Here is a 10702-nt window from a genome sequence, read left to right on the forward strand (position 1 = left end):
TCCCATGATAGCTGCGACCTAGTAAAGAGCGAACCACGGCACACAGTAGCCAAACCAAAAGTTTAAAAAAGTTAATAAATACCGCTCGGTGAGAAAAAAATTTCATTTGTAGATGATTCAAAATTATTATTTCGATTAATCTTAAAAGTACAATGTTATTCCGAAAACGAATTTACAGGAATTTTAAAATTACTTTCATGCATGCTTAGCACTGATGTGTGACTTTCTTTTCTGCCTTCAGTTCTTCACCACTAGTGAGGCAGTGGAGTAACACAGATTCGTTTAAGGGCTTATTTAAAAGCAAATTTTTAAACATAACCGAAGTTTATAAATTTCACTTGAAAACGGTTTCACTAGGTGCCAGGGGCGTCGTTTATGGAGGGAAGGGGGGCAGTTGTCCCCAAAAATTTAGAGGAAAAAGTTGACTATCCGAACATGGACCCCTCTTGCCCCCCCAAGGAAAATTTTGAAGCTAGTCCCCTACTAGATATCATAAACCCCCGAAAAGTACACTTTGGGTGTCATTTTCAGAATGGAAAGGCTGGGAAGATTGGTAAACGCATTTTCATAACATCCATGGCTGAAAAACCTATACCTGAGATTAATAATTCCCTCTTTTCTATATCCCTCCTCCCACTCCCATCAATATTTTTCGTAAATCGTTTACGATTAACAGAACTATCAGGCTACCGCAGCGTCATAGAGGCCTGATTAACGTCTCATTTATAGCTAGTTTTTACATCTACGTGTTTTTTATAAATTTGTCTTGACAACACAGTCATAAAGAGTCATATGACACATTCCTCGCTCTTCCATACTCTCCCTTCCATCCTCCTAGTCATGGTTGCAGCAGCAGTTGCAACCTAGTAAAGAGGGAACCACAGCCCATAGTGACCTAAAGTTAAAAAATGCGTTTTGAAAAAAATTACCTATTAACAAAAAATTGCCATCTGACACTGATTCAGGAATGGTAGCCATTATTTTCGAAAAAAAAATATGGTAATTCCGAAAAAAGCCTTAAACCCTCCAAAAATGGCGAAACATCGAAATAAAAAATATATCATTGGAATCAGCATGGTCGAAAACTAATAACTGGGGAGTTACAGTCCCCCATCTTGAACAGTAAGAGAAATCGCTTTTTTTTTACATGGGTAGCACTGACGTGTCTCCTTTTTTGACAGGGCTAACGGGCTACCAGAACGTCGTAGACAGATGTCTGATAGCTCATAGAAAAGCTATTTCTCATATCTACGTTCTTCCTGTAAATTCCACCATCCGCAAGAGCCGAATGGTACTAAAACAACACTTTTTGTGCCATGTCTCAAGTAGAAAAGCTGAGGCTAGGTGGCTACGAGATCTTTTTAGAGAGATGTTTAATGGCTCGTTTGAAAGCTGTTGTTAATGTCTACGTGCTTTTTATCAATCCGTAAGTACCATCCGTAAGTGCCATATAGCGCTAGAACGGCAGTTTTGGTGCAACTTTCTAAGTGAAAAGCTTGGAAGCATAAAACGTTACAAATGTAATAATTATGGTCCAAAACCATTACTTGGATATTTACAAAAAAAGCTCCCGTATGATCCCCCTCCCGCCCCCCTCAGTAAGTTTCATTAGTCGGTTGGGAGAATTCACTATGTGCTCTTTGAGTTTAACCCGGTCAGCCGACGTTGAGGCTCACAAAATGATTTTTAACATATTAAATGTTCTTAAGAGGAAGAAATTCATATTGTATTGTTTCGGATTAACGACGCTTCTTGACTGCTAAGGTCCCTGCGTCGGCCCTGCAGTGCATCCCTGCAGCATGATTCGATCTCCGGGTCCCGTATTACCAAGCTAAGGTCAAACCCACTGCGCCACCACAGGACAGAAATTCATATAATAACAAATACATGGATTTCAAAATTCCAAGTGACTATTCCTTGACGTACCCACCCCCTCCTCCTGTTCGCAAAAGTTCGGTTTCACCAAATATAATTTAATGCATTCACTCTTTACAATAGAAACTTTAATTAACTCAATATTTTAAAATAGCCAATTATAAATGTATTGTGATGAAATCAGACCTAGTAACTATTCTTTTGGTGATGACATGAACCTCCATAGTCCCTGGGAAAAGGGCTCTTAGTTACACAATCATGTTCATAAAAAAAAACAAATAGATTAAATTGGATTATCAGCCGCCGAAGTTCAGTTATTAGAGCCTTAGACTTTTAATCAGAATGCCATGGGTTCAATCCTTAATCGGGAATTTCTATTTACAATTACGGTTTTGTGTCTTATTTATGGTTATTTTTCTGATAATTTACTATTTTTGTAAATGTGCTGCACTTATTTTTGTAAATGTGCTGCACTTATTTTCTTTAACTTGTCAAGCATTTTCATTCAAAAGGGAATGGAGGTCACCCAGTTTCATGATTTGCAACTACATTCATAGTTGATCACTAAATCTATAATTTGTATAATGTATATTATTTGTTGGTTTATTTGTACTAGTTTCAATGATATATGTTAGATAGACTGTGAAGCAATAGTTTTTGTTCGTTTTAAGTTTCAACTTCGCTCTTTACTTCCCTCAGATTTTTTTTTTTTATTTTTTTATTAAATAAGTTTCATAAGCCGTGCGCCTGTCCAAAGAATAATCGTGCTTTGGCTTTTCCGCACTTTTCAAAAACGGGTTTGAAGCTTCAAAACCTAAGAATCACTCCATTTTTTTTCCTGAGTTGATTTGTAGGGGGAAAAAATTATATTATCCGGCTGTTTTTTGTTGTTGTTTTTTTAAACTGACAAATTTGTTTCAGTTTCGTGTTGAAAATTTACTCCTACATTGAGTTATTGGGAAAAAACGGAATCACATTCACGGTTTTGCCTAGGGACTTCAGAGAACGAAAATCGTGAATGTAAAGGAGGAAACGTAAAATTCTCGGTTTTGCCTTGGGAAGCCATGGCAAAAGCGTGAGTATTATATTATTATACGTTTTTGAGTCAAGTTCATCGTCGTAACTCTCCTTGTCTGCCAAACCCCGGACGCCATCACCTATCAGTATGGAATCCCAGAAATGTCTTTTATCAAGTGAAGAATACGGCAAGAGACGTTCACGATTTTCTTCTTTTTCACCTCTGTTCTCGAGTCTACATTCAGGTAAAGGACCTTTTTTCTTCGCGCTTTTCTACAAGAATTCACACTTGGAGTAAAACTCCTCGCCGAAATCGAGTTTGTAAAAAGGAAAAAAATGCCCTCTGACAAATTTAACCTCCACAGCATCAGTTATTTTGAGCGCAAGTTTGACCAACTTCTTTTCGCTTTTCCTTATGCGGAAATCTTCCATTTGCATTGGCAATACTTCTACCGGCTTGCTTCTTGACTCTTTGATAACCGTGTAAAGACTTTCAAAATCATATATCTGCCCCAACTGCAAAGATTTTCTTTTCAATATTGCCATGAAGAAGGTATTTATGAAACCATGTGAGTATGGCCTATGTTCAGAAACTTGAGACGGATTTCCTTCAGATCCAGGTGGCTATGATCATTGACAAGTAAAGTATTTGCTGTTGAAAGGGTTCAGATCTTATTCTGATTTGTGCAGTTGTCAGCCCAGAACTCAAAAATTTCCGCGCCCAGGAAGTTCTCCATTACCTTGACGAATGCACTTGTTGTGACGTTGTCAGCGTCGTGTTTCTGAACAGCTTCGTGCCAAACGACGGAAACAGAGTTTTCGTCCAGTTTTAGATTCACAGGGCAAAATGGTTCGTTGAAAATAACAAGTCGACTTGTGAAAATGCACTCCTTTATCACTGTCATCAAGGGCAGAAGCAAAACTTTCTGCATGTCGGCACAAAAAATCTTTTCTTCGTCACTTTGTTCATACACTTTCTTTCACTATAAATTTTGTCACTCTTAATTTTCGTTTGGACCTTTCCCACATCAAGGTTTCAGTATCTGTAATGTCAACATTCACCGCTTTGTTGTCATGGTTCAAGCAGATGTCGCACATATCGCACGTTGGCTTCTTCAGAGATATATTCATTAACAACAGTACATTCCGATACACTTCAACTGAGGCTTTTACAAACGGAAATTTCTTACGGAAGTCTTTACGCATCGGATTGATTGTAAGAAAGCGATCGAAATCCTATTCGGTGCATTGTACCTTCTGTAGTCACACGGGTTGGGTGAAAAATGCTTTTATGATGTTTGATTTCTTCGTTTACGTTGATTTAGCGGTTCCCACCACGTCGCTCAGTCAGCAAACTGTCTTCTTCTTCAACTTTTTCTATAACCTTATGTAGTTCGTGCACCACTGAGCCATTTTTGTACCCAAGAGTACCCAATACCCAACATTTTTCGGCATACAGTTTCTCTTGAGTCAACTGTCAGAGACTCAAAAAAGTAAACTGTTTTCTTTTTTTCCTTTGATCTGTTTCTTCCACGGGTATGCAACCGGATTTCCCTGTATTCAGTGTTTCAGAGTTTAATTCTAGAAAAAGAGAACACTCTTTTCATCTCTGTTCGTAAGAAAAGTTCCAATAATTTTCATTAGTCTGATTCACTTCCATTTCATGTTGCAGGTTTCCTTGTATTCGTCAAGTACGGGATGTTCCTTCGAGCTTTCTAGGTTGTTTCCTCGATGGTGTTGGCCACTTTGTAGTACTTAAATTAGCTGAAACTGCAGTGCTTATTCCAACTTCTGCAATTAACAATTGACTGAGGTTCAGCTTGAGACGTCTGGAGGTCCAACATTGACGCGCTAAGATGGACTGGTTCAGCATTTGAGCTATAGTTTCTGTCCGGAACATAGCCTCTAACTGAGTAGCAACCTCCAACTATAAACTCATCAACTTGTCCCTACAGCGCTAGTTTCAACTTCTACACTTACAATTGATTGAGGTTCAAATTCAGAGGTCTGAAGCTCCAACATTGACGCGTTAAGATGGACTGGTTCAGCAACTGAGTTTCTGTCTGGAACGTGGCCTCCCACTGTGTTGTTAGATGTTTCCAGTGGTTTAGGCAAAATGGGGTCAGAATTCAGATTAAAAAAAGCTTGCATCATTATCGAGACGAGGGCTCATCTCACCAAAATATTCCGGACACAATCCCAGAGGCTTCAAATTCGTAAAGACAGGACTTTTCTCATATTCGTTGAACTAAGTGCTGCTGATGGTTCTACAGCTGTTACCAGCGTTGCTGATGGTTCTAAAGTTGTTACGAAAGTACCTGGGAGTAGAGTAGATGGTTCTACGTTAAAGCTGGAACTGTTTAAATTTGTATCTGAAGCGCGTGACATCAGCTCTTCGATCGAATGATGATTGCCCAACCATGTCCTAACTTTCTTCCGGTACGAAATATCTTTGTCTTAGGATCAGCTCATTTCTATTTGTCCCACCTTTCCTTCCTACCTTAACACGTATTTCTTTAGTTAAATTAAACAGTTTCTTTCCTCTGGAAAACTTCAATATCAATAGAGGATTCGCTAACAAAGCTGTGAAAGTAACATGGTAAAACCATGAATGCGTCAGTTCGTCATTATTACTGGCTTTCTAATTGGTGGAAATACATTCACGGTTTTGACATGGGTTCTATGTTCCACGTTCACGGTTTTGCTGCAAGTTGGCAACAACATATTCACGGTTTTGCCACGATTCACTTATGCAAGTTGGCAACAACATATTCACGGTTTTGCTACGATTTACTAAATTAACCTGACTTATACCTGATTTACCTGACTATAGAAAGAGTCAGGATAGACGAATTTGGACTGCATCAATGAAAAGAGCGAGGTCGAAATAGTATTTTGTTGAGGATTGCAATAAACAAGATGTTCGTAGTCTATTTATTTTGCGTAAACACTAAATTCTAGGTTACAGTGAGTATGGGTAGGCTACACCAACTAGCAAAAGTTACAAACTCCTTTTCACTGAAGATGATTGTACCCTAACAGACGATTATTAGTTACAAGTCCCCTGCTTGTCTTATCACAAACAAATAATAAGTACATCAACTAGCCAAAGTTGCAAACCCCTTATTGCTGAAGATAATTATGGTCTAACAGCCGACTGTAGCTTACAAGTCCACTCAGGCTAATAATCTAAGAAAGTTCCTGAAGAGAAAATAGAAAAAGGCAGCTTCTGAGTATTACAATAGTAAAATTAAGGATATGTATTCTAACAAGCCCAAACAATGGTACAGGAAAATTAGAGACTTGCAAAAAAAACCTGTTGAAGTTACTTTAAAATGAGCCATTAAACAGCTCTCTATGATTTTCCAGTTCCCCGCTCGCTGAGGAGGAAAGAAGAAGTACGATATTCTGCATCAAAGGCAGTACTTCGTACCCAACTTCTTTAGGCATCAAACAGATATTTTACGATTGTGCTGTTACAACAGGGCTGGAAAACTCAATATTCTAGGTTCTATTTACTGTCAAAACTTGTGTTGGAGTCTTACTCTGGCACAGAGACAAGGAAATTGATATCAGTACTGTTTTTGGCTGTTATAAAATTTCAGTTTACTTTTTTTGCAAAGCGAGGTAGTTTTTATAACATTGTTGTTTTTAAGTGGGTTTATATAATAGAAAGTAAACGTATGAGAAGTGTAAACATATTATTAATTTATGTTTTGGATTTTGCTGAACCCATGGTGGCCACTTAATAGCTTATTTTCATCTAATTATAGCTCTGCATAATATGGCATATCACCTCCTCTGCTCATCCTAGAACATTAAAATAAAGGCAAAACTCTTTAGAAATACCTGAACTTTAATAAAGCTTTGCATAAGTATACACTTAAAACTAATTATATGAGTCAAAATACTCATTCAAAGGCCAGAGTAGCCATTAAAAAAAAAAGATTTTAGAAAAATGGTTTATAAAAAGAAGGCAAATAATTATGTACTTATTTTTTTTTTTAACCAGTATAGATTGGTCTCTGACTTCTCAGTTTCAATCAGTTGAATGGCATCAATTTTTTTCATTCATTTACTGATGAAATGTTAAAAAGAATGGAAATTCACACCACTTGAGTTGACCACAGAAATGGAATGCGACTACAACATTATTTCAGAATTTCTCACCTTCTCAAAACCAACCAGTCACAAAATATAGTTATGTTTTTGTATAAGAGTTACATATATTTGTAAAATTGTACAAACTGCTATATATACCACTGAGGAATTTTATTCTTATTTTGATATACACGCCATTCAATCATATTTTCATGATTGGTTGTTTACAAACCAAAATTTTTATAGGACAACTCTTTCACTTAATACTAAATCTGAACTGTTTTTTTTTTTAATTTTTACTTTTGTGCTCAACAGACATATTGAGATTTAAACATTTACACTGTATATCTGGATATGTCAAGATTAAAAAAAGTAATTAGAAACCAACCACAGCTTGAAATCTTGAGAATTTAAACCACCAAATTATACCTATCAAATACAAAAATTACAATTACATATTTATTTATGTTTTTTAGAAGTATTTTGACTCATATACTTAGTTTCAAGCACATATCTACAAGCATCTTTATTTGGGGTTCATACTTTTTGACAATTTTGGTTCTATTCAAATATTTTAGGATGAATAGAAGAGGAAATACTAATGAACAGCTGTAGACTGGCAGGACTCAAGACTGACAGCACTTGCTATTATAAATGCTCACCAAAATATTTAGGTTGAAATTGACAGTGTAAAAAATAGAAATGGTGATAGTACAAATAAAGAAATAGACTTTTTCTTATGAAAGTGTGAATTCTGTAATTTAAGCAATATAAACCAAACTTTAAAAAGTGGAAAGATACACTTTACTGCTATGAAAAGTGAAATTAAGATTAGAAATTTGATATTTTGTCAAAGTTGACACAGTTTAATAAAACATTATTTTTTAAAAGAAATAGTGACTAGTTAATACTTTATTATTTGTACTTAGAACCCTGTTTTCAAATGTCTTCAAAGCATTTCTGTCTCTTTGTTCATTTTTCTTGTTACACCCCAAAAAGAACTAACTAATGTTTGATAAATCTCAAATGAATATAAAAGTTGTATCTTAATCCTCATTTCCTACTCTTCATTACTATCATAATCACTAAGCAATACCACAAAGTTAGGTAACATGCTAAATGGTTTGACCTGTTTCATAAAGAATGTATTACCCCAAAAGATGGTTCAAGATCATTTTATCTTTTTTTTGAAAATAGAAAGCTTAAATCACTCACTAAAGTGGCTAGAAGCCCAAAGGCAAAAAATTATGCAGACAATATAAAACCTTTATTTTAAAGATGAGCATCTTTTTAGTTTTTCATTGTGGGGTAGTTTTTATAATGTAGGTTACTATTTTTTTTATCAATGTTTGTGTACAGTTTTAATTTCAACAAATTTATAAGAGCTTTAACCCTCACCAGGCTTTAGAATAAATTTATGACCATTTCCTATACTTGCCTATGATTGATAATTGTTGAGGTTCCTTTTAAATTGCTGGTATTTGTTTTTTTTTTTACAAGTTTATTGAAGCAACCTATTATAATAATAATGATAATTTATGTGACCCACTTGAAACAGAGTATAGAAACAAACACACAGAAAAAAAAACAAATTCTGATAACACATTAAATTACTGTAGAAAACATTTTAGAAGATCATGAAAAGGGTTAATAGTAAAATATATTGAGTCGGATAGTTTCTGGTGTAGCACTTTAAGTTTATTTAAAAAATCTGGAGCCCAGAAATTTGTTACCATATCACTGTTCTTGTACCAGGGAGGAAGATACAACAAAAAATGGAGGAAACGAAAATAAGATGACTTTAAACCTTTTCTTTTTAACCTTTAAACCTTTTCTTTTTAAACAGGATATAATCCAGAAAGATATAAAAACGAGTGATCACAAAAGCAAGAATAAATTTGTGAATAGGCTTTGTGGTTGTATTTCCCCCTGTTTGCAACAATTTTAGAATAACCCACTTGAAGTTTAACCTTAGCATCAGAAACAATTTTATTACAAAAAGAGACTAAATTGTTATAAAGGGTAATGCCCAACCACCTTAAAGAAGTCACACACAGAATGCTAAATTCAGAACAATTAAGTCTAGAATATTGGTTAGAAGAAGGACCAAAATTAAGGAATTCACATTTATCAGGGTTAAGGGTTAGACCAACATTTGAGAAAGCAGTAGAGATAGAACAAACAGAAGTCGAAAGCCCAGATTTAGTTCTACTAATGAGAAGAATATTGTCTGCATAAGCAAGATATGAGACATTTGAACTACCTAAAAGGTAAGTTGTTGGAAGACTATTTAAAATATCAGCAATACAAATTTTGAAAATTGATGGAGATAAAACTCCACCTTGTCTTATGGTGATCTTTAATATAGAAGGATCAGAAGGGGAAGATTTAACATAAAGGAAAGAATGACCATACCAAGATTTTAATAAAGAAACAATAGAAACATTCACTCCACATTTAAGCAAAGAAAACAGGGCTTGGGAGTGAACTACAGAATCAAAAGCCTTAGATAGATCTAAAGAACAAAAATAAAGATCATAGCCCTTCCCAAAAGCATCAGAAAGCAGAGTAGAAAGAACTTTATGGGCATGCTGACATCCCAGACCACACTGAAAACCAAACTGGTTAACTCCAAAATTTATATTATCTGTTATAGAAGGGAGAAGTAAATACTCAAGGACTTTGCTTAAGGTACAAGAAATAGTTATAGGACAATAAGATGAACATGAAAATGGATCTTTCCCCCTTTTTAAAATAGAAGTAACTGTGCCACACAAGAAACTGTCTGGGACAATGGAATAACACAAACACATTTGAAAAAGTAGTTGTAAATGCAATATTAAAGGGGTGCAATCAGGTTTTAAATGATTCACTGATATTCCATCAGTGTCAACTGACTTAGACTTAAACCTTTTAATAACCAGGTAAATTGAATCAGCAGATTATGTGCCCCCTGCTGAAGAAAATCTTGGATCCAAACCTGTAAAAGGTTTTGTTAGGGAAAAAACATTCAGGGATGGGTCTACAGGCTAAAGTATGCCCTGGGAAGGGATTTTAAAATACCTACCTCTACTTCTTTGTCTTCTATGGGGTCCTGACCTTGCAAAATAATTTTGCAAGGTTAAACCTTGAAAACAAATCTTCTGCTTTAATAAAATACAACAAAACTATTTTCACCTTTACAACTTTGCTCAGTCCAAATTTATGAGGTTTTAAAAATATGCAAATACATTTCATAAATTTTGAAAAAGAACATTGACATGGCTTAAAATTCTACTTAAATAACAGAATTTGCATTGTCAGAACTAAAGCCAGAGAAAAAGAAACTGGTAACTGAAAATTAAGGTAAAATGTTGCTTTGTCAAAATTTCAATAGGTACAGACTTGTCAAGTAGGCAAGTTTCTAGGACATGGAAATCAGAAAAGACTTCTGTAGAAGCTGTTGTTGTTTTTATTGTACGTAGAAGCTTGGGAATACCTTCCCGGAGTTTATTTTTGACCTTGGATTCATTACTGAAAGTTTCATTTTTCTAACCTAACCCCTTTTCACAAATAGTAGTCAAACTAGAATTTTACCTAAACCTCTTATTTGATTATTCAGAGGTTTTAATCCATAATTTCCATGTAACTCTCTTCCACAACGAAAATTTTCTAGCTTTGCAACTAAAGGTAAGAAATTATTAAAGAGAAAATAATGTCTGGATTTAGA

At 35.2% G+C, this 10702-nt stretch overlaps 1 protein-coding gene across 1 annotated transcript in view; it reads right to left on the reverse strand.

Moving 5' to 3' along the window:
• Nucleotides 1-10702, reverse strand: part of LOC136028161 (calcium/calmodulin-dependent protein kinase kinase 2-like) — a 166148-nt gene extending 155446 nt beyond the window's left edge. The window contains exon 1 of the mRNA XM_065705842.1: nucleotides 10570-10702. The gene's annotated coding sequence lies outside the window, so the exon portion shown is untranslated. The remainder of the gene's footprint in view (nucleotides 1-10569) is intronic.

The sequence above is a fragment of the Artemia franciscana genome, chromosome 6 (genome assembly GCF_032884065.1).
Source record: "Artemia franciscana chromosome 6, ASM3288406v1, whole genome shotgun sequence".
In the NCBI taxonomy this organism is placed as follows: Eukaryota; Metazoa; Arthropoda; class Branchiopoda; order Anostraca; family Artemiidae; genus Artemia; species Artemia franciscana.